Genomic DNA, 26,212 nt, shown 5'->3' on the forward strand with positions numbered 1-26,212 from the left:
TTAAAAATAGACAAAACTCAGGGTACCTGGTTGGCTCAGTTGAGCCTCTGACTTCAGGTCAGGTCATGATCTCACAGTTCGTGAGTTCAAACCCCACATCAGTTTCTCTGCTGCCAGCCTGTCAGCACAGAACTCACTTTGGATCCTCTGTCCCTCACTCTCTGCCCATCCCCTGCTTGTGCTCTCCCAAAAATAAATAAATATTTTTTTAAAGAATAAAATAAAAAAATAAAAATAGACAAAACTTCGGCAAGTTGGTAAAGAAATAAAGAAAGCATAAAGAAGCAATATTAGGAGTAAAAAGGGAACATTACCATAATTTTTTTATGTTTATTTTTATTTTTGAGAGGGAGACAAAGCATGAGCAGGGGAGTGGCAGAGAGAGAGAGAGAGAGAGAGGAGACACAGAAGCCAAAGCAGGCTGCAGGCTCTGAGCCATCAGCACAGAGCCCAATGCAGAGCTCAAACTCACGAACCGCAAGATCATGACCTGAGCCAAAGTCGACGCTTAACCTACTGAGCCACCCAGGTGCCCCAGAACATTACTATAAATACAAGGAGTTTTTAATCCAGTGAAGAAATGGGCAGAAAACATGAGTAGACACTTCTTTAAAGAAGACATCCAGGTGGCCAACAGGCACATAAAAAGATGCTCAACGTCGCTCCTCATCAGGGCAATACAAATCAAAACCACACTGAGATATTACCTCACACTGGTCAGAGTGGCTAAAATTAACAACTCAGGAAACAATAGATGTTGGTGAAGATGTGGAGAAACGGGAATCCTCTTGCACTGTTGGTAGGAATGCAAACTGGTGCAGCCACTCTGGAAAACAGTGTGGAGGTTCCTCAAAAAATTAAAAATAGATCTACCCTATGACCCAGCAATAGCACTGCTAGGAATTTGCCCAAGGGATACAGAGGTGCTGATGCATAGGGGCACTTGTACCCCAATGTTTATAGCAGCACTCTCAACAATAGCCAAATTATGGAAAGAGCCTAAATATCCATCAATTGATGAATGGATAAAGAAATTGCGGTTTATATACACAATGGAATACTATGTGGCAATGAGAAAGAATGAAATATGGCCTTTGTAGCAACATGTTTGTAACTGAAGAATGTTATGCTAAGTGAAATAAGTCATACAGAGAAAGACAGATACCATATGTTTTCACTCCTATGTGGATCCTAAGAAACTTACCAGAAGACCATGGGGGAGGAGAAGGAAAAAAACAAAAAAGGTTAGAGAGGGAGGGAGCCAAAACATAAGAGAGTCTTAAAAAACTGAGAACAAACTGAGGGTTGATGGGGGTGGGAGGGAGGGGAAGGTGGGTGATGGGTATTGAGGAGGGCACCTGTTGGGATGAGCACTGGGTGCTGTATGGAAACCAATTTGACAACAAATTTCATATTTAAAAAAAAAAGAAAGAAAAAAAATTTTTTAAAGTGAATTAAAACTTCCCTGCTTGTAAAAAATACATACATACATACATACATACATACATACATACATACATACAAGGATTTTTAAAGAGAACAGAATACTAAGAACATATTTTGGGCAAAAAACCTGAAAATAGATTAAGTGGATAACTGACTCCAAAAAATATAATTCACCAAAACTAATTCAGTTAAAAAAATTAAGTAAGGTAGAGAATATATAACTGAAATTAGGTAGAGAAAGTAGACTTGACCTCAAATAATATAGTGCAGGTTAGCGCAAATGACAGAAAAGGCATTCAGGAATTCCCTTAAGTACAAAATGGGTGTTTCCCCCCGCCCCATGCCTATACCCTAATGTATGAAGAAAAGACTTAGTAACTAGGATTATCAGTGACTGAGGCAGATTTTTTTCTCACATTAATATCTTGTTGGCCTGTGAAGTTCCCAGAAATTTCCACTAATAACATTACCTTTAAGGCCCTCTATTTTAAGCAGGTGTGTGCATTGTCACTGGCCTAAAGCATTATGGTGGCATCCTGAAACTTTCTGGTCTACAGGACAGTTTTGAATACCAGTGACACACTTGAAAGGAGTCTCAGACAACACTAGACAAATTAGGAAAAATTACACCACAAACACGCTATTAGAGTAACAATTTCACTGTGGTTGTCAAACCAGCCACAGTTATAATTGTCACTCTTCAGCACCATGTTACTATTTGAACAAATCCTTTTACTACCTAACCATGCTCCTTTCTATATTTTTAAGGCAATGACCTTATGCCTCACATCCAAGCAACAGAAGAGCATTCTCTGGCACTGGCTTGGGCTTTTCTTTACACCTCTTATATCCTACCCACAGCAAGTTCTGTGCCATTATGTATCACACAACCCCCTCAACCCTTTCCAGTTGACAGAGGTCATATAAACATATGTATACTGAATCCCTGGAAGAATTACTGTTACGTATTAGTCAAAGTTTGATAATGCCCCCTACCCTTTTGTGACAATACCTTACACCTTGTACACTCACTGCAAACTACCAAGATCTAACTAGCAAGCCAGCCAGCAACAGAGACTTGTTTCCCAAAGCATGGAATACACCTTACTGAGGGTTAGTGAGATGACTTGGGCAGAATTTTTCCCATTGCAATAGTTACAAATTTATCTTTAATATGTATTAGGAAGAAATGTAACTAGCACCTCAAATTTGGATTTTCACAGATATTAATTCAATAGAAACAGTGCAGCAGAAAATAGAAACAATAGAAGAATGTGAATTTGGTATTAAAGATGCAAACATGCCTCTTAGGGGGAATGGTGACATTAACATATTTTTAGCAAAGCAACAAACCAAGCATAGCCTTTAAAGAACCTAGGAAAGGAAGATACATACTCACAAGCACATGAATCTCTGTTACATTTTGTTACAGAGAAATGCACAGAAGGGTTGCCTATCATGGCAACCAAAGGCAGAAGAAATTGCCAAATCCTCCAGAAGAGTTGAAAGAAATTTCAAAGCAACAAGAGGCTGATGCAACTGATCAAAAATAACACAGAACTACCAGGTGTCACAGGTTCTTCCTGCTTTCTGGTACATAAAATAATGGTGAACCTCACAGTATTGTTGTCTTAGATTTGACAATGCCACAGTCATGCTTGGCTGTGCCCTGGAGCTGATTAGCACTGAGCAAGGTGGGAGGAAATGTTGCCACCGGGAAAGAGGCAATACAGAAAGGCCGACCTCATGCACCTGGCCCTGGGTGGCAGCAGAGACAGAACATTGGAATTGGTTTATGACTGATGTGAAGGAAACCTCTAATGTATAAAATAGAGTAGCTAGAGATGGAATATAACAAAGCTGTAAACTCTAGAGCTGGCCGCCCTGCCTTAGTCCTATGATCACTAGGTGTTCCTTCTTCTCTGGAGTGATATACGGAGAATTAATAATCCCCACACCGAATGCAAACTGGTGCAGCCACTCTGGAAAACAGTATGGAGGTTCCTCAAAAAATTAAAAATAGAACTACCCTACAACCCAGAAATTGGTATTTATCCAAGGGATACAGGTATGCTGTTTCAAAGGGGCACAGGCACCCCAATGTTTATAGCAGCACTATCAACAATAGCCAAAGTATGGAAAGAGCCCAAATGTCCATCGATGGATGAATGGATAAAGAAGATGTGGTATATATATATACAATGGAGTATTACCCAGCAATCAAAAAGAATGAAATCTTGCCATTTGCAAATACGTGGATGGAACTGGAGGGTATTATGCTAGGTGAAATTAGTCAGCCAGAGAAAGACAAATATCATATGACTTCACTCATATAAGGACTTTAAGACACAGAACAGATGAACACAAGGGAAGGGAAGCAAAAATAATATAAAAACAGGGAGGGGGACAAAACAGAAGAGACTTATAAATATGGAGAACAAACTGAGGGTTATGGGAGGGGTTGTGGGAGGGGGGATGGGCTAAATGGGTAAGGGGCATTAAGGAATCTACTCCTGAAATCATTGTTGCACTATATGCTAACTTGGATGTGAATTTTAAAAAATTAAATTAAATTAAAAAAAAAAATAATAACCCCTACACTGCCCAAACAGAAGGCCCTGGAAGGGCTTCTGAGGGGCCCTGCTGAGGGGCCCACCAAATGTGGCCTCTCTAGTTGCCACATGGGGGATCCCGGGTCCTGGAGAAGGGCAGTAGAAGAGCACAGGGGAGGAGGGGAGAGACTAGGGGCAACACTATTTACCAGTTAGTGTGGAAATATTTTAATATTTAGAAAATCTCTGTGACCACATGGTGTGTTTACCAGTTGAATATACCCCTGCTAATACCCTTTCTTTTACATCTCTCCTTTCCTGGGTAACATGCAGAGACTGTACTACAACATGGAAAGTAACAGCCAGGCTGTGGACACTACCGTGGGCCCAAATCCCTGCCGGTTGACCTTCAGCAATCCATTAACTTCTCATAGTCTCAACTTTTCCATTTATGTAATGGAGAAAGCACTTGATGCTATAGGTTTCTTAGCATTAAATGAGATAAGGTGATGCCCACCACATAGTAAATTCTCCACAAACAGGAGTTACTGGCACAGTTACCTGTTTCTCATGCTCAAAGGAATGAGCTACCTTGCCCAGGCATTAGTGGATGACTCACATTAGCTGGGCCACACTGAGGATGTGGGTTTTAGGGTTTGACTGCTGATAGCCATTAAATATAATCACAATGAGAACATCTGGTTTCAATTGAAATTCTAGTCCCTGTGTTCTGTGAATCAGTTTAGGGTTTCTTTCCCCCCAACCCTCCAAAACAATTGAAAGCTTTGTACTAAATTTACCATTTCTAAGTGGGTTTAAATATGTTCTTTATTTAAAAACAAACAGGCCCCAGGACAATGTAGGAGAGAGCTATCTATTGGCAAGTTGCCTTTCCATTAGGTGCATATTACACAGTTAACTCACCATGGTAAAGCAGTTGAGACATTTCTCACTGACCTTTCTAGCCCCGATTATCTAATGCACAGCAAAGCTTTTATGGAAAATATCATTGCAATTTATAGCTAATGGGTGAGCTGGGCTTGTCTGTGTCTTTAAAATATGCCTCTTTATCCTATATTAATGCTCAGTACTATTTTTTACTATTATACATACCTATTATAGTGAACATGCTTGTAGTTATGTCTTTCTCCCTTTATCTAATTATTTCCTTAGAAATTCTTAGAAATAGGATGCCTGGGGGGCGCCTGGGTGGCGCAGTCGGTTAAGCGTCCGACTTCAGCCAGGTCACGATCTTGCAGTCCGTGAGTTCGAGCCCCGCGTCGGGCTCTGGGCTGATGGCTCAGAGACTGGAGCCTGTTTCGGATTCTGTGTCTCCTCCCTCTCTCTCTGCCCCTTCCCCGTTCATGCTCTGTCTCTCTCTGTCCCAAAAATAAATAAACGTTGAAAAAAAAAAATTAAAAAAAAAAAAAAAGAAATAGGATGCCTGGGATAAATGGTAAACAGATTTTTTTTTAACTGAGCATATACTGCCTTCCATAAAGTTTTTTACCAATTGACACTTTTAGCAGTAGCATATTAGAGTCTATTTCCTCATGCTTTCATCGACATTTAAATCTTTACCAAACTTGGGGCACCTAAGTGGCTCAGTCGGTTAAGTGTCCGACTTTGGCTCAGGTCATGATTTCTGGTTCATGGTTTCAAGCCCTGCACCGGGCTCTGTGCTAACAGATCAGAGCCTGGAGCCTGCTTCAGATTCTGTGTCTCCCTCTCTCTCTGTTCCTCCCCCGCTCACACACACTCTCTCTCTCTCTCTCAAAAATAAAGAAAAGCTTAAAAAAATTTTTTTAAATAAATAAATCTTTACCAAAGGTGAAAATATCATCTTACTATTTCAATTTGCATTTCTTCAGTTACTCATTAGTAACTGAAGCATCTTTATGCTTGCTTATTAACCACATGGATTACTTGCTCTGTTTGGGTCTTTGCCTTATTTTTCTATAGACACTGGCATTTTTATTGTTATAAACATTTAAAATATTTTGTAAATAAATATTTATACAGATATAAATACAAATGAAGAACTCATAATTATATAGAAAGAGTATTTAAGGTTTCAACTATTATAATCTTGCCTTGTAGAAAGAAATTAGAGTCATTCTTCCATTTTAGTTTCAAATATATTGTTTATAGTAAAAAATATATATATATATACTTATAATTTATAGTAAGCTCAAGGTAATTTTGTACTAGTCAACAAGACCTAGCCACAATGTATTAGTTAGTACTTTAGGAATCAAGACAAGCCAATGAGCTATTAGTGGTTAATCTTCGTTCCTCTGATTAGGTCAAAGAGTAAATAAAGCCCTGCCTTGATGTAACAACTTCAGGGAAGGGAGAAGGGAACAGACCTGCAAAGGTCAGACCTTGCTGGTGTTTCTCTGCTCTTAACTGATCAGGATATGAAATTAGCAACTATTATCCCATGTCATGAGATCCTTCAGTACTTGTTCCTGGGGGGGAAAGGGAGGCATAGTGGCACTCATCCAGCACCTGGTTTTACCTTGAGTGAGAATGAGCAGGTAAGGCTGGGAGGAGAGATGCGACAATTAGGATCCTCTTTGGGGAGACAGGAGGCGGAGAGCAGGAAGAGCAGTGGAGGGAGGATGCTCCTACACAACTGGCAGCTTCCTCCAGCTGTGTGGTATCAGGCAGTGAGACTGTGAGATGGCCATGTTCCACAGAACCTCAAAGCTTTGGGCCGTCTGGTGGGGCAGAAAATGTGTCTCATTCCCCATTGATTAAGTCACCTGAGAAGTAAATCTGTGTATGTGCTAAGGTCATGGGTCTTTCTCTGGTCTTGTTTCTATGTAGTGATGAAATTATAATTTGGGGTTTCTTTTTATCACTCGCCATGTCATTCATCAATTTATATGTGAATCTCCATTCCTTTCCAGCTGGATTATAAACTCCTTCACGGTGGAATTCCTTTGCAGAATTCTTACTATTTAGCAAAGTTGTTAAGTACACAATAGCTAATCAAATATTTATATCTACCTATCACACAGCCCACTAATATAAAAGAATTTTTAAAATTAAATAATACTATGTAAGTTAAATATTCTATTAATGAACTATCATTTATTTACCAGGTGCATAAAATGCTAACAAAGAAGAGAGACCACATAGGAAGCCAAATGGAAAACAAGGCATTCTTGCTAGGCCACAGAATTTTACACAGAAGGAGTTGTAAAAATTAATAAGAAGAGACGGTGCCTGCTGGCTCAATCGTGAGCTTGCAACTCTTGATCTCAGGGTTATTCTAGCCCCATACTGGGTGTAAAGATTACTTAAAAATAAAAAATAGGGGCACCTAGGTGGCTCATTTAGTAAAGCATCTGACTGGTCTTCAGCTCAGGTCATGATATCACATTTGTGGGTTCAAGTCCCACATCCGGCTCCCTGCTGACAGCGTGGGGCCTGCTTAGGATTCCCCCCCACCCTCTCTCCCTCTGCCCCTCCCCAACTTGCGCTTGCACGTGTACACACACACACACACACACACACTCTCAAAATAAATAAACTTTAAAAATAAATAAATAGGGGTGCCTGGGTGCTCAGTCCGTTAGGCGTCCAACTTCAGCTCAGGTCATGATCTCACACTCCATGAGTTTCAGCCCCACGTTGGACTCTGTACTGACAGCTCAGAGCCTGGAGCCTCCTTCAGATTCTGTGTCTCCCTCTCTCTCTGCCCCTCCCCTGCTCATGCTCTGTCTCTCTGTCTTTTAATGTTTTAAATAAAACATTAAAAAAAATAAAAATAAAAATAAATAAATAAATAAAATTTAAAAATAAAATTAATAAAAGGAAACCTCATTTAGAATGGAGTCAGGAGGTTGGAAGGGAGATCTCTCCCGTCCCCTCCACTCATTGTCAATTGCAAATCTAACAGGAAGAGAAAGATCTTGCACAGGGGTCTTACTTTATACTACCACAGCAGGAGAATGGAAGGCTTTCCTTCTCCCCTAGCAACAGTCTAGCCAATGAAAGACTGTCACAACTCAGCCAATTAAAAGCCACTATACTCCAAACTCCCAGTTTACTCCAACGGACTTTGTGTTTATAGGCCTTCCCAACTTCCCCCTCTCCTCCATGAAAGAGTGTTTCTTTTGTTCTGAAGACTTCCCTGTGGTGCTACTGGAGCTTGCCTGTTCTGGATTGTAATTCTCTGCTATTCCCAATAAACTCATCGTTTGCTGATAAAATAACTGGTAGTTTTGCTTTTGAGGTTAACGAGTCTTTGACATTATTAAGCTAATACCTTTATTTATTTGTATGGAATCTGGATTATGTTGGCTTTCTTTAAAAGTGTTGAGTTTTTTCTGGCAAGTGGTTAAATTACTGCCAATTCCTTTTGTTCAGGTCAGATTTAATTTTAGGTGTTGTTAGGGTTGGATTAGTTTTGTCCTGAATCTACTGTGATTGTTATTCCTATGGTGTGGCATTTCTGGGGTCTTAACTGAATCCCTGAGGTTTTCGGAGACATCTCTCCACTCTGCCTTAGCTAGAGCTCCAGGAACTCCAAGCCCTGCCCTGCCTGTGTCCAGTCAGTTCCATTTTCTCCACCCTCACCCCCAGAATCCTTTCTCTCTCCCCCAGGCACTGTGGAGTCTGGCCTGTGAGTGAACAGCCAGCATTAGCTAAAAATCCGAGCAGAATGCTCTCCGAGCAGATCTCAGGTGCCCTCCCCTGTGTCCAGTTTTCTGCTGCACAAAGTCTCCCTCAGCAGCTCTGGACACTGATCTCTGCCTTCTCAACTCACTAAACAGATGCTCAGTGAGACAACAACTCTGGGCTCCGCCTCTGCACCACAGTCCAGAACATGTTCCCACACAGAAAGCTGGGCTGAATGGGGAGTCATCTTTTGTGTTTCTCTTAAGGGTCACAGTCCTGCACTGTCTGAAGTGTAACCTAATGACTGAAAACAGTTGCCTCATATTATTTTATCCAGTTTTATCAACATTTATGGCAGGGGAGTAAGCCCATTATCATTTTTTTTTTAATATATGTAGGCTTCACACCCAGTGCAAAGCCCAATGTGAGGCTTGAACTCATGACCCTGAGATCAAGACTTGAGGTGAGATCAAGTCTCGGATGCTCAACCAACTAAGCCACACAAGCACCCCTCTAATACTTTTATTTTATTGAAGAGGAAAATGAAACTCAGAAAAAAGTGCTAATCCTTTTGTTTTTCTTTTTAAAAAAATAAGATCATAGGGGTGACTGGGTGCCTCAGTCGGTTAAGCGTCTGACTTTGGCTCAGGTCATGATCTCACGGTCCGTGAGTTTAAGCCCTGTGTGGGGCTCTGTGCTGACAGCTCAGAGCCTAGAGCCTGTTTCCGATTCTGTGTCTCCCTCTCTCTTTGACCCTCCCCCATTCATGCTCTGTCTCTCTCTGTCTCAAAATAAATAAACATTAAAAAAAAATAAGATCATAGATATCAATGTTTATAGCAGCACTTTCAACAATAGCAAAATTATGGAAAGAGCCTAAATGTCCATCAAGTGATGAATGGATAGAGAAGATGTGGTTTATATATACAAGGAATACTACTTGGCAATGAAAAAGAATGAAATCCTGCCATTTGCAACAATGTGGATGGAACTGGAGGGTATTATGCTGAATGAAATAAGTCAGCAGAGAAAGACAGATATCATATATTTTCCATATATGGAACATGAGAAACTTAACAGAAGACCATGAGGGAAGGGAAGGGGAAAAATAGTTTCAAACAGAGAGGGAGGCAAACAGTAAGAGACTCTAAAATACAGAGGACAAACTGAGGGTTGATAGGGGGTGGGGGAAAGAGGAGAATGGGTGACGGGCATTGAGGAGGGCACTTGTTGGGATGAGCACTGGGTGTTGTATATATGTGATGAGCCATGGGAATCTACCCCCCAAAACCAAGAACACACTGTATATACTGTATTTTAGCTAACTTGACAATAAAGTATATTTAAAAACAAAAACAAAGACCTAGGTCCACCAGTGTTTCCTAGCAGAGGCCATGGGAATTGTTCTTTTACAGCAGATAATCAGATTGTAGGAAATGATTATCTGTGTATAAAAGAAAACCATGGGTTCCCCCCAGTTTTGTTTTGCCTTCTCTCAGTCTCTCCATACCTCATTCAGTCCTGCAGCTTGATTTGCCCTAAAAAAAATTACCCTAAAAAATAACAGTGAGTACTCATTTGCTACTATTGGTATCATGTAAGTTCTTTCTTCACCTGGCTGGGCCCACCTCTCACCCACACCTGTCCCCTCACCTACCTTCTAGAATCCTGCACTCTAGCTCCTATGACCTTCTTAACACCCCCAGTTATTCACCAGGTCACTTGGTGCATGCTGACCACTTTGCTAGCAAGCCCATTCCCCAAGCCTTACATGCCTGTATTCAAAACTCAGTTCACATATTCCTTTGGCTGAAGGCCTTCTGTGGCATCACACCAACCCCTGACCTGGAGCAGAGCCAACCACACCCACCTTTTTCTGCACCATGTGCAGCCACTGCTTTCTCTCCACAACTTAGCAAATGGAATTAGGAGGTTTCCTTGTCCTTCTCACCCATTTAATTGTACGTCCTTCTGGGGACTGGGGTCCTCAGCATCTTACACATGGCTGGTGTGAAGTGTTCAGTCAAGGTTTAGTGGATGAACTAGCAACCACCAGTTCTTTTCAATTTCTCACATCTTTTCATTCTTTAGCTACTTACTGCACTGAGTGCAAATAGCCTGGTCTGGTTTTCAGTGTCACAGTGGGTCCATCCAATAATCGTATTCTCCTCCACCCTTGGCATGCGCCCTCTCTTACCTGAACAATCTGCTTGTCATCCCTGATCCCCACCCACCTCATTCCCACCTCAGCTGCCCTCCAGCCTAGTTTGTTCTCTGCATAGCCAACATTCAAGGGCAAACTCCAGATCTACCTCCTGTGTAAAGTTGTCCATGGTGATTCTTTTCGATTTGTTTAATGATATGCAGACTTTCTTTTTCTAAAGCAGTCTGGATTCAAATACTTGGGTTAGTAATCTTTGATTTGTATTCTGATATTGTATTTGTAAACCATGCTTTCACTAAATTCATTTGGCCCCCCTTTTACTCTTATTGAGTTTTCCTGATAATTAGCACATTATTTTTTAATTTCATTCTATTTTATAAATATCTAAGATACAAATAAACATAACTTCTGGTTCACTTATTGCCTCATGGGTTTATCAGATTTTCCCATATAAACTTTGACTACTCCTGGGGGAATATGTTTTCCTTCTACATTCTCTTCTTCCAATTTATGATTGTGAAATGTCTTTCCATTTATTTGCATCTTTTTCAATTTCTTTTATTGATTTCTTATAGTTTTAAGTGTACAGGTATTTAATTTCCTTGGTTAAATTTATTCCTAGGCATTTTATTCTTTTTGATGCATCTATACTCTGTTACTGCTCCATAAAACTTCTAGAATAGTCCTATACACATAATGAACAGTAAATTAACTTATTAATTAATTTTAGGTAGTTAAAACTAAAGTACTGCTAAAATGTCTTAGAAAATTCTATAAAATAATAATATTATATTATAAAATATTATAAAGGAATTCATCCTACCCCACTAATAGGATTTATACTCATTCTAAACCAATGAAGGCCAAAATAATGGCGTTTTATAGATATACGTATATATATTCGTATATATATAATTTTAAATATATAAAATTTTTATATATGTGATTTTTAATATACCAATATACATATATTGGTATATTAATGTATTTAATATACCAATATACGTATATTGGTATATTAAAAATTACAGATATAAAAATTATATTTTAAAAAATCTAGAGAGAAAGAGAGAGAGTGTGCATGCAAATAGGGGAGGGGGCAGAGGAAGAGAGAATCCTAAGCAGGTTCCATGCTCAGTGCAGAGCCCAACATGGGGGTCAATCCCATGACCCTGGGATCGTGACCTGATCACGACCCTGGGATCAAGAGTTGGATGCTTAATCGACTGAGCCACCCAGGTGCTCCAATACAGTTATATTTTATTTCACAAAATCAGAGTCTTACAGTAGGAAGGGAACTTCAAAACGACTTAATCCAACACACTCATTCAACAGTTAAATCTCCTCCCACAGCCCCTCCAGGAAGTTTTGCAGCAAAACATCCAGTGACAGGGTGAGCCCCGCTTTCCCAAGACAGCTCAGTTAGAAAGAGCTTCCTTTTTTTTCTTTAAAGTAGGCTCCACACCTAACATGGGGCTCAAACTCACAACCCCAAGATCAACAGTCACATGCTGTGCTAATTAAGCCAGCCACGTGCTCCAGAAAGGGCTTCTTTATGCTGCTACAAATTTCCCTGCAACTTCCTCTCTCTTGTCCTGGTACTACTCTTTTGGGACAAGACAAATCTAATTCTTCCACATGGCAGCATTTCCAGTATTTGGAGAGAGTTAGGGCAGGCTCTCATCCTTCCTCTGCCCCATCTTCTCTAGACTAAATCTCCAAAGTCCTCATATGGTGGCTGTTGTTTCTCTTCCTTTGCCCTCTGTGTTGTTTTTTTACTGAATATGATCCAGTTTGTCCACAAATGGTGGGCCCACAATACTCTTGAGTAGGGGTTGCAAGTTCAGACACTTCCAGAAGCCAGATCCCAATGAAAGGTAAATGTGTGGCACAGCGTAAAGATAGGAGTAGTAGGAGCTGGACTTAAAGCCCCAACTTCAGGGTTTCATATTCAAAACTTTAAACCAATGTGCTGGCCAAATAATACTGAGGCCTGTGAGCCATAGCTGCTCTCATTTATCTGTCACCTTCCTGAGGCTAAAGAGGCAGATGACATTACACTATACTAGCTATTATATGTATGTGTGCATATAACATATATGTATACCTTATATATATTTTTTTATATATAATGGCTATATATTATAAAATTTGTATACTATGCATTATATAATTTATATAAATTTATATAACTATAAATGTTGAATTTTACCTGAGCCCCTATGATCCTGGAGAACAATGAAGGTTAAGTAGCCTCCCTCTTTGTGTTCTGGAGAATGGTTTACTACAAAGAACCACCTTTTCCCATGTGAGTTTGATAAGACTCATGAATGCCCCCTTGTTTACAAGGCCAAACACAGACCCTCAAAATTCCCTTTGCCTCATAAATGGTTAGCTGACTTGCTCTTCCCAACTAAACTTTGGTTCTCTCCTTCCTCCAGGCCCCTGAAATTTGGCCCATCTCTGCCTGAGCCAGCATATAGCCCCTCCTGAGGATGGACTGGCCTCAGGGTAAAATTTTCTGCTCCACTACCCACCATATCACCCCTTCTTTCATCCTACTTCCCCACACCTGGTTCTTTATTTACTTCTCTCTATGAAAGTAAACTCTTTTCACTCAACTCTGGAGATGCTTGTGGATCTTATGGTCAAAGCATTCTCCCTATGGCAGCAAAGGTCTCCCTCCCCTTACTGCAACTGTCTCTTTCACCCCCTTGCAATAATCCTTTCGAATAGTGTCCCCTTACTAAGTTTGGACTTGTTTTTTATTTGGCCATAGTCATGAAAATATATTAGCTATTAATAATATAGCAATATTATTAGATTTGCCCTTCTAAGTTTACTTTCAACTTAGTGATAAACATGGGATACCAATGAGTCACAGTGACTGTAATCCTAAATGTTTCCAAATATGTTACCAATAAACGTAAGTTCCCCTTTCAGAGCATGTTCTCTTACCAAATGATTTTTTCTTACCAAATGATATTTTAGGATCCTGATTCTGTAATATCACTGTGTTAAGTGGTTCCCTATCATTTACTAAATTGGTCAAAGAGCTTCCTATAGCTTCATTCATGTCATCAATAAACATGTTCCCGAAACAGAGCCAAAAACCGAGTCCTAAGGAATATTTAGAAATCTCTCTCCTGGTCCCTCTTATTAATAGTTAATGTAGAGTTAACTGTATAGGGAAATATAGCTATAACACATTAAATATGAAAAATCATTGACACTTACTTAGGGAGAGGCACTTTATAAATATTTGTTAAATAAATAGTTTAAGAAAGGACCACATTTCAATGTAAAATTGTTTGACTTACTTGAGAATTTTTATTAAGCTTTATATGTATAAGTTAAATAAAGTACCAGTATACTCATGAAAAAAAAACTGAAAACAAAACAACTGCCCAACTCACTGTGATTTACTTATTAGTCTTCTGAATAGATTATAATTGAATCAGTTTTTTGAAACTCTTGTTCATTGATCCAACAAATATTTATTAATATTTATTGTACTACTTCTGATACCAGACACCATTCTGGACACTAAAGATAAAGAAGTGACCAAAAACTTTGAAAGAATCAACAAAATTGATAACCCCCTAGCCAGATTGATCAAAAAGAAAAAGGAAAGGTCCCAAATAAATAAAATAAGGAATGAAAGAGATCACAACCAACACCACAGAAATACAAACAATAATAAGAGACTATTATGAGAAATCATATGCCAACAAATTGGGCAATCTGGAAGAAATGGACAAATTCCTAGAAACATATAAACTACCAAAACTGAAACAGGAAGAAGTAGAAAATTTGAACAGACCCATAACCAATAAAGAAATTGAATCAGTAATAAAAAATTTCCCAACAAATTAGCTGACAACTTCCGAGGGGAATTCTACCAAACATTTCAAAAAGAGTTAATACCTATTCTTTTGAACCTGTTCCAAAGAATAGAAATGAAAGTACAACTTCCAAACTCATTCTATGAAGCCAACATTACCTTGATTCCAAAACCAGACAAAGACCCCACTAAAAAGGAGAACGACAAACCATCTCCCTGATGAATACAGATGCAAAAACTCTCAGCAAGATACTAGCAAACCAAATCCAACAATACATTAAAAGAATTCTTCACCACGATCAAGTGGGATTTATTCCTGGGCTTCTGGGGTGGTTCAATATCCTCAAATCAATCAACATGATACGTCACATCAATAAAAGAATCATCACATGATACTCTCAATAGATGCAGAAAAAGCATTTAACAAAAATACAGCATCCTTTCTTGATAAAAACCCTCAAGAAAGTAAGGATAGAAGGAACATACCTAACGATTATAAAGGCCATATACAAAAGAACCACCACTAATATCATCCTTAATGGGGGAAAACTGAGAGCTTTTCCCCTAAGGTCAGGAACATGACAGGGATGTCCACTGTTACTACTATTATTCAACACAATGTTGGAAGTCCTACCCTCAGCAATTAGCCAACAAAATGAAATAAAAGGCATCCAAATCAGCAAGGAAGAAGACAAACTTTCACTCTTTGCAGACAACATGATTCTCTACATGGAAAATCTGAAAGAGTTCACCAAAAAACTGCTAGAACTGATACATGAATTCAGCAAAGTCACAGGACATAAAATCAATGTACAGAAATCAGTTGTGTTTTATACACGAATAATGAATCAGCAGAAAGAGAAATCAAGCTGGGAATGCAAGCTGGTGCAGCCTCTCTGTAAAACAGTATGGAGGTTCCTCAAAAAACTAAAAATAGAACTAGCCTACGACCCAGCAATTGCACTACTAGGTATTTATCCAAGGGATACAGGTGTGTGCTGTTTCGGAGGGACACATGCACCCCAACGTTTATAGCAGCACTATCAACAATAGCCAAAGTATGGAAAGAGCCCAAACGTCCGTCGATGGATGAATGGATAAAGAAGATGTGGTGTATATATACAACGGAGTATTATGTGGCAATCAAAAAGAATGAAATGAACTTGGCATTTGCAACTACGTGGATGGAACTGGAGGGTATTATGCTAAGTGAAATTAGTCAGAGAAAGACAAATGTCATATGACTTCATAAAGTCATATGAGGACTTTAAGAGACAAAACAGATGAACATAAGGGAAGGGAAACAAAAATAATATAAAAACAGGGAGGGGGACAAAACAGAAGAGACTCATAAATATGGAGAACAAACAGAGGGTTACTGGAGGGGTTGTGGGGGGGGTGGGCTAAATTTGGGTAAGGGGCACTAAGGAATCTACTCCTGAAATCATTGTTGCACTATATGCTAATTGGATGTAAATTAAAAATAAATAAATAAATAAATAAATAAATAAATACCTTCAACAAGTTGAAAAAAATTGAATGAAAAAATAAATATAAAATGGATCACAGAGGACTCTGATACTGGTAAAAAAGAAAAAGAAAAGAAAAAAAGAAAGAGAAATCAAGGAATCGATCCCATTTACAATTGCACCAAAAACCACAAAATACCTAGGAATAAACTAACCAAAGAGGTAAAAGATCTGTACACTGAAAACTATAGAAATCTTATGAAAAAAATTGAAGAAGGCACAAAGAAATGGAAAAACATTCCATGCTCATGGATCAGAAGAACAAATATTGTTAAAATGTTGATACCACCCAAAGCAATCTACACTTTCAATGCAATTCCTATCCAAATAACACCAACATTCTTCACAGAGCTAGAACAAACAATTCTAAAATTTGTCTGGAACAAGGAAAGACCCCAAATAACCAAAGCAATACTGAAAAAGAAAACCAAAGCTGGAGGCATCACAATCCCAGACTTTAGCCTGTACTACAAAGCTGTAATCATCAAGACAGTATGGTACTGGCACAAAAACAGACATATAGATCAAGGGAACAGAATAGAGAACCCAGAAATAGGCCCAAAAATGTATGGCCAGCTAATCTTTGACAAAGCAGAAAAGAGTATCCAATGGAAAAAAGTCTCTTCAGCAAAAGGTGTTGGGGAAACTGGACACTGACATGCAGAAGAATGAACCTGGGCCACTTTCTTACCCCATACACAAAAATAAACTCAAAATGGATGAAAGACTTAAATGTAAGACAGGAAACCACCAAAAGCCTAGAGGAGAAAACAGGCAACAACCTCTTTGACCTCGGCTGCAGCAACTTCTCACTCAACACGTCTCTGGAGGCAAGGGAAACAAAAGCAAAAATGAACTATTAGGACTTCATCAAAATAAAAAGCTTCTCGGGGCGCCTGGGTGGCGCAGTCGGTTAAGCGTCCGACTTCAGCCAGGTCACGATCTCGCGGTCCGTGAGTTCGAGCCCCGCGTCGGGCTCTGGGCTGATGGCTCAGAGCCTGGAGCCTGTTTCCGATTCTGTGTCTCCCTCTCTCTCTGCCCCTCCCCCGTTCATGCTCTGTCTCTCTCTGTCCCAAAAATAAATAAACATTGAAAAAAAAAAATTTTTTTTAAAAAAAAAATAAAAAGCTTCTGCAGAGCAAGGGAAACAATCAACAAAACTAAAAGGCAAACTAGGAAATGGGAGAAGATATTTGCAAATGACATACTGGATAAAGGGTTAGTAACTAAAATCTATAAAGAACTTATCAAACTCAACACCCAAAAAAACAATCCAGTTAAGAAATAGGCACAAGACATGAATAGATACTTTTCCAAAGAAGACATCCAGATGGCTAACAGACACATGAAAAGATACTCAATATCACTCATTATCAGGGAAATAGCAATCAAATCCACAATGAGATACCACCTGTCAGAGTGGCTAAATTTAACAACTTGTGAAACAACAGGTGTTGGTGAAGATGTGGAGAAAGGGGAACACTTCTACACTGCTGGTGGGAATGCAAATTGGTGCAATCACTCTGGAGAACAGTATGGACGTTCCTCAAAAATTAAAAATAGAACTACCCTACATCCCAGTAATTGCACTACTAGGTATTTGTTCAAAGGATACCAAAATGCTGATTTGAAAGGGTAAATGAACCCCAATGTTTATAACAGCACTATTGACAATAGCCAAATTATGGAAAAAGCCCAAATGTCCATTGACTGCAGAAGGGATATTGATGTGGGGTATATACACAATGGAATACTACTCTATGATCAAAAAGAATGAAATCTTGCCATTTACAACAATGTGGATGGAACTAGAGTGTATTATGCTAAGCGAAATAAGTCAGAGAAATAAATATATGATTTCATTCATATGTGTAATTTAAGAAACAAAATAGATGAACATAGGGGAAAGGAAGGAAAAATAAGATAAAAAACAGAGGGAGGCAAACCGTAAGAGACTCTTAAACACAGAGAACAAACTGAGGGTTGCTAGAGAGGTGTTGGGTGGGGGGATGGACTAAACAGTTGGGCATTAAAGAAGGCACTTGTTGGGATGACCACTGGGGGTTATATGTAAGTGATGAATCACCAAATTCTACTCCTGAAACCATTATTACACTATATGTTAAATAACTTGGATTTAAATATAATTTAAAAAAATAAGAAAAAATAAAAAAATAAACACATAAATAATAAATTAATAAATAAAAAAAGAGAAGTGAACAAAACCAATATGCTGAGCTCATATTCTAGGAGGGAACATGTAATAAACAAGTCAACCAATAACTATATAACATAATGTCAGCTTTAAAAAAGGGTCTTGTAGAAAAATGAAGCAGATTAGAGGACAGAGAATGATGGTGGGGGGGCCAGGTGCAAGGGTCATACTTTCTTTACACAGGGTGGTCAGGGAAAAACTCTTTGAAGACCCAGTAAAAAAATAGAACTATAGGCCAATATCCCTGATGAATATGGATGCAAAAATTCTCAACAGGATACTAGCAAATCGAATTTAACAGCATATAAAAAGAATTATTCACCATGATCAAGTGGGATTCATTCCTGGGCTGCAGGGCTGGTTCAACATTCGCAAATGTATCAATGTGATACATCACATTAATAAAAGAAAAGATAAGAACCATATGATCCTGTCAATTGATGCAGAAAAAGCATTTGACAGAATCAGGATCCTTTCTTGATAAAAACCCTCGAGAAAGTCGGGATAGAAGGAACATACTTAAATATCATAAAAGCCATTTATGAAAAGCCCACAGCTAATATCATCCTCAATGGGGAAAAACTGAGAGCTTTCCCCTTGAGATCAGGAACACAACAGGGATGTCCACTCTCACCGCTGTTGTTTAACATAGTGTTGGAAGTTCTAGAATCAACAATCAGACAACAAAAGGAAATCAAAGGCATCAAAATTGGCAAAGATGAAGTCAAGCTTTCACTTTTTGCAGATGACATGATATTATACATGGAAAACCTAATAGACCCCACCAAAAGTCTGCTAGGAAAAAATTCTTTGAGAAGGTGACATGTGTGCAGAGACCTGAATAAAGATAGGAGCAAGCTAGAGCACCTGGGTGGCTCAGTCAGTTAAGCATCTGACTTAGGTTCAGGTCGCGATCTTGCAGTTGGTGAGTTTGAGCCCAACATTGGGCTCTACACTGTCAGTGCTTAGGATTCTCTCTCTCTCTCGCTCCTTCTCTGTCTCTGCCTCTCCACTATTTGCACACACTCTCTCTCTCAAAATAAATAAATAAACTTGAAAAAAAAATAGGAGCAAACCACGTAAATACCTGAGAATAGAGAATCCCAGGCCAAAAGAAAGGCGAGGGCAAAGGGCAAAGGCCTGAGATGGAAACATGGTTGGATCATTTGAGGGACAAAAAAGAAAGCCAGGGTGGTCACAGCAGAGTAAGGAGGGGTAGAAAAATGTGAGAGACAGGCAGGGCCCAGGTCATGTAGGGCCCTGAAAGCCATCATAAAGAAGATGACTAGAAGCCACTGGAAGACTGAGCACAGAAGCATGACATAATCTCCTTTTTGTTTTGAAGAATCACTTTAGCTGTTGCATAGAGAATAGACAGAATATATGGAGAAGGACAAGAGAAGAAATGATTTTTGTCTTTGTGCCTTTCTTCTATCTCTTTTACAACTCTAGTAACAACCCTTTTAGAATTTTTAAATATTTAGAAACCAATGAAATGGATGGGATCAGTCAAGTGTCCAATCAAAGATGCATGAGCTTTCAGAATAGTTGCTTGAAAAGTGATTGTAAAGTTCACCCATCCATGAAATGTGAAATGCTTAGGTTGAAAATTACTTCCAGCTGTTCATGAAGATATATGTACCAGGAAACTAATGACATGTGCATGTCAGAACCCTCAAGGCAAACAGCTGGGGTTGATCTTTACCATGCTTTCTCCCTCTTTTTTTTTTAAGTAAGCTCTATGCCCAATGTGGGGTTTGAACTCACAACCCTGAGATCAAGAGTCATATGCTCTACCAACTGAGCCAGCCAGGGCCTCATTAACAATGCTCCTTTTAAGAAAGTAGGTGCCAATGACCATTTCAAAGAAAACTGTACAGAAACTATAAGGCTAAGACAGAGGTAAAGCAGCAGCAAAGGGAATCTCTGCATTTTAAATATGCAGTACTGGGGCGCCTGAGTGGCTCAGTGGGCTAAGTGTCCAACTCTTGGTTTCGGTTCAGATCATGATCTCCCAGTCTGTGAGTCTGAGTCCGAAATCAGGCTCTGTCCTGACAGCATGGAGCCTATTTGGGATTGTCTCCCTCTCTATCTGCCCCTTCCCACTTGTGCTCTCTCTCTCTCTCTCTCTCTCAAAAATAAATAAACATTGGGAATGCAAGCTGGTGCAGCCGCTCTAGAAAATAGTAAGGAGGTTCCTCAAAAAACTAAAAATAGAACTAGCCTACGACCCAGCAATTGCACTAGTAGGCATTTATCCAAGGGATACAGGTGTGCTGTTTCGAAGGGACACATGCACCCCCATGTTTATAGCAGCACTATCAACAGTAGCCAAAGTATAGAAAGAGCCCAAACATCCACCGATGGATGAATGGATAAAGAAGATGTGGTATATATACACAATGGGGTATTACTCGGCAATCAAAAAGAATGAAATCTTGCCATTTGCAACTACATGGATGGAACTGGAGGGTATTATGCTAAGTGAAATTAGTCAGAGAAAGACAAATGTCATATGACTTCACTCATATGGGGACTTTAAGAGACAAAACAGATGAACATAAGGGAAGGGAAACAAAAATAATATAAAAACAGGGAGGGGGACAAAACAGAAGAGACTCATAAATATGGAGAACAAACTGAGGGTTGCTGGAGGGGTTGTGGGAGGGGGATGGGCTAAATTTGGGTAAGGGGCACTAAGGAATCTACTCCTGAAATCATTGTTGCTCTATATGCTAACTAATTTGGATGTAAATTTTAAAAATTTTTTAAAAAATTTAAAAATCAAGTTTGTTAAAAAGCTAACTAAAGTTGAAAGTAAGAACAAAAGAGGAACCCCAAGGAAAATAAAAAATAAATAAATAAAAGGAATAAATAAATAAATAAACACAGAAAAAATAAGTATGCAGTGCTAACAGTAACAATCACACTTGTAAATGTACTAAATTGGAACTCCATTGCATGATATACAGTGCTAGTGATTACTCAAAATCCACCTCTATCGTCTACCTTCTACCTTGTTGACAGAACCCTGATTTGGTTTAGAGAAGAAATGTTCCCAGTCTCAGGTGGATCAACATTGGTCTAAAGGAATCATGATAATCTTTCCTTGCTTTCCCACCTTCCTATGTAAGTGGAGGTGATCATATGACCCACCTCTGGCCAAAGAGGCATAAGCAGAAATCTTCTGGGAAATGTGGTCTGAGAAAGCTTTAGCTTTCTGAATAAAAAGGGTTGGTCACAGCTGGCCTCCCCTTACCCTACCCTTCTTCCTGCCTTCTATTTGGGCATGCTGGTTACTGTTTGATGTAGTGCAAATATAAGGGAAAGGCCAAGAGATTTACCAGGTCACTGGCCACCATCTTTAGCTACTAAACCACCACCATCAAATACCTACTTCAGACTTCTGGTTACATTAAGAAATTGAAACTCATGTGTTTCTATAAACTGGGTTTTCTGTTACTTGTGGCCAACAGATTTTTAATTTTTTTTAATGTTTATTTTATTTTTGAGAGAGAGAGGGAGAGCATGAGCAGGAGAGGAGCAGAGAGAGAGAGAGGATTCACAGCAGGCTCCTTGCTGACAGCAGTGAGTCTGATGTGGGGCTCGAACTCAAGAACCATGAGATCATGACCCAAGCCAAAATTGGATGCTCAACCGACTGAGCCACCCAGGAGCCCTGGCCAAATAGATTTATAATTGACATGCTTTAAATCGCTCTAGGGAAATAAAATATCCATCATTATCACTTGTAATCTAAAATGAAAAAAATATACCTGCCCATATTCAGCAGTAATTGAGAAATCTCATTCATACTAACTAAATCTCTTCAGAATATCATCAAAGAGCATCTATTCTGATCTTCCAGGCTTCCCTTAGATTTATTCTGGCTTATTTTTTTGTTTTAAATGCCCAGTGGGAAAGGTAGCTAACTATAGGAAGAATTTACTGCCAGGCTGAACAGCGCAGGGGTACCTGGTGTAAAGAGACAAATCCAAGAGTGGACTTTCATCTGCTTTGACTAGCTTGGCAAGTTCAAGTCTTAATCCTTTGACAGCAACTAGTCACATTCCAACCCCTCTCTATGCTGAGGATTCTGAGTCTGATTCTAGATTTGTGAAGAAAGAACCTACAGGACAAGAACATGCACTCTTGATTAGCTAAGAACTAGGATACTAGGATGAAAAAGTACAGGAATCTTTTGAATACAATGTATACATAATGTATACTCCACTGTCACTTGTAAGTGAATACAGACTCAAGGATTCTAGTGGACATGTTATTTATTAGCATTTGGTTTCTTTTACCTGGTTGATGTGGAAGGTAGAAAGGTGTACCCTGATATAAGACTGCCTTTTCCTATTTTGTTTCTTTGTTCCTTTTTTCCTTCCTTCCTTCCTTCCTTCCTTCCTTCCTTCCTTCCTTCCTTCCTTCCTTCCTTCCTTCCTTTCTCTCTCTCTTTCTTTCTCTCTCTCTCTTTCTTTCTCTCTCTCTTTCTTTCTTTCTTCTTGTGGCATCTGTAAAGCATTTCACTTTCTAATTGTGGATCACACAGTGTTTTCATGGGTCATGTTACAGTCTTTCAACTTGCAGTCCCTCTTTCCACCCCCACTCTTAAATGAGAAATAAAATGAAAAAGGAGGCCAGATGGAATTTATTCTCCTCCCTCTGTTGCAGATGTTAAATGAAAACTTTTTAAATGAGGGAATATTAAAAGAGCCTTCTTTTTATCCCAGAGCAAATTGCCCCTGCATCCAGAGTTCCAGTCTCAGGAGGAAACCTCACTGATCTTTTTATCCAGGTCGCAGACAAAGGACCCTGGACCTCAGTTCTGGCTCAGACCCCTTCCCATCGAGGGCCTTGGGCTAGACTTTGACTCTCTCTGGGTCTCAGTTTACTCACTGGAGCGGGGTTGGATGAAAGAATCTTTGAAGTTATTCCAGCTCCTAAGAGCCAATGAATTGCCTCCAAAATTCAAATGTAAAACTGCTGACCATTTTTATGAGAAAAATCACTTTCTCTTCTTTTTTTCCAGTTCCTTCTCTCAATAACCAGAGATCATCTCATTCATTAACTTGGTTTTATGAGGTATTTGCTGTTAATCTCAGTCACTTGGGGTGAAGACTCGCTATTAAAGTGGATGTTTGAGAAGCTGCCTCTTTAATTCAGATATGTGGTTTTAATCTGTTGAGAGCTTCACATGACAAATAGCAATACATTTCTGCTCTGTTTGAATACTTTTGGTGTGAGAGCTTTTATTGTTCATACTTGACCATACATAACTGGACTGTATGTTATTAAATTCTCCCCCCTCTCTCACCCCCCCCCCCATATACACCAACACATTTGTTATGATACTTCTAGCTAATTCAGTTTTCCAAATTGAGGTCAAGAATCTTTTGATTTCCTTCCTGCCTCGCAGCTCCATCTGATTCACAAGCGTCTGTTCTGTTTTCTTCATTCACAATCTCTGATAAATACCATTACCTCACAACCCTCAGACTACAGATCCTTATGGATGGAACTTCTGGAGTGTGCCTTTCTAGACACCCTAGCGGTATCCTTCCTGAGATGGTGGGTTAGAGAGAAAATGAAAGGTTAAAGAACTTTCTTTGCTCTTGCTCTTTAACGATTAGACTTGTAAGTGTGAGCACTTTTGCATATGGTCATGGCCACCATAATAGAAGACAGTAAGAAAAAGCAAGATCCTAGTTCCTGCAATTCGTTCTAATCCAGAAAATGCCTGAGGCCAATTCACTTAAGACTTATTTAAATGTTATAGCTCATTTTTACCACAGCATCCTGAAGCTCTGACTCTGCCCAAATTTGTCACATTTCAACAAATGAAATGTGATTTTGCAGTTAAGCTGCCTGAAGAACAGGACCGTTTGCTCAAGAGAAATACAAGAAGTCAAGAAACACAAGCTTGGCTCATATTTTTCATCATCTTCACCCAAGAACACCTAGCACACTTTTTTTCTTCGTCCTTGTGGGGAAACTTAAAGCTTCAAGACCCAACTCAGAGCCACATGGTTTTCATTTCCTGGCCTCCTCCCTCAGCCCCTGTGGCACCCACAACACACACAAAGGCCTCATCCTCTATCTGCAGATTCAAGATACCGTCCCTTGTACATTTTTCACAGAAGCAAATGAAGCATAAAAAGTCAATACTCTGCATACATACCAGCCCAAATAATAAATAGCTGCCTGCTGACTCCATTTGTTCCCTTGATTTGTACTAACCCTTGTGTTTGCTCAGAGCTTCGCGCCTACAAAGCACTTTTACGTTCATTAATCTCACTGTCTTCACCCTAAGCCCGAGAGAAGGGTACACCCTTCTCTTCACATTATAGACAAGCAGATGGCTGTGTGAAGGTCTGTGCAAAGTCACACAAATTAAGGGCAGACCCAGGACTCAAACCTCAGCCTCTGACTCCAGGTTCAGTGCTCCTTTTTCTGCCCCCACCATAACCTGTGCAATGCTCTTTCTTGTTGGATATAAGACATACATGAACAGGGCCTGACTGGGCAATGTTAGGTTCTAGAAAAGTTGTCTTGAGAAATGTAGTATGCAGGGGTGCTAAGAACCTGGGCCGTGAAGCCAAGCAGCCTAGGTGTGAATCTGGACTCTGCTTCATGAGAGCTGTGTGCCACTGCATCATTCTAGGGGGCTTCACTCACGGGGTGCTTCACGTGGATGGTGTCCTAAGAGGTTTTCAATTCAGCTAGCCTAGAAATTACTCGATTGTCCTGTGACTCGGGACAATAAGAAATGGGCATAAAGATACCTACTTCCAAGGTTGTTGTGGCAACTTAAAAATATAAAGCACATAAATCCCGGCCCGGTAAAAGACACCCCAAAGTGTTCTGTGCTCCTGGAAGACCATCTGCCCGAGCTTCACCTTCTTGGTTATGCCTCCACCCAAATTCCTTTCTGTGAGTATCCTCCATGATCTCTACTAATCCCATGGCTGGGACACCTCATAATCTCCACGACGGCATTGTGCCACATATTGAATACAGCACTGAGCCAGGCACTGTACTAAGCCCAAACGTGCATACTTCCCTTGATCCCGTATTTCAGGATCTCCCCATCCTACTGCTAAACCGGGCCCCGCTGAGGAGTGAGCATCAAGAACTGCTCCACAGGAGTCTGGATAAAGGGATTCTCATCCTAGTCCTACCAAACAGTCTAGGTGACAAACAGGCCCAGGACATTCCCTCTCTGAGTCTCATGTAACTCATCTGCTAGGAGAGACTCCTTAATACGTGTCTTGTCCATTAAGAGAATCCCTGTCTCTACAAACAGGATGAATCACGTAAAGCTGCTATGCAAAAAAAAAAAAAAAAAAGGTGAAGTCAGTGTAAGAGGCTCTGAGCTCTTATTAAAAGAAACGGTCAGGGGCGCCTGGGTGGCTCAGTCGGTTGGGCATCCGACTTCGGCTCAGGTCATGATCTTGCGGTCCATGAGGTCGAGCCCCGTGTCGGGCTCTGTGCTGACAGCTCGGAGCCTGGAGCCTGCTTCACATTCTGTGTCTCCCTCTCTTTTTGCCCCTTCCCTGCTCATGCTCTGTCTCTCTCTGTCTCAAAAATAAATAAACATTAAAAAAATAAATATAAAAATAAAAGAAACGGTCAGGGATGCCTGGGTGGTTCAATCAGTTAAGCATCTGACTCTTGGTTTCAGCTCAGGTCATGATCTCACAGTTCATGGGATGAGTTGAGTCCTGTGTTGGACTCCAACGTAGAGCCTGCTTAGGATTCTCCCTCTCTCCCTCTCTCTTTCTGCCCCTCCCCTGCTCTCTCTCTCTCAAAATAAATAAATAAACT

This window comes from Leopardus geoffroyi, chromosome C1 (assembly GCF_018350155.1).
Source record: "Leopardus geoffroyi isolate Oge1 chromosome C1, O.geoffroyi_Oge1_pat1.0, whole genome shotgun sequence".
NCBI classification, from domain to species: domain Eukaryota; kingdom Metazoa; phylum Chordata; class Mammalia; order Carnivora; family Felidae; genus Leopardus; species Leopardus geoffroyi.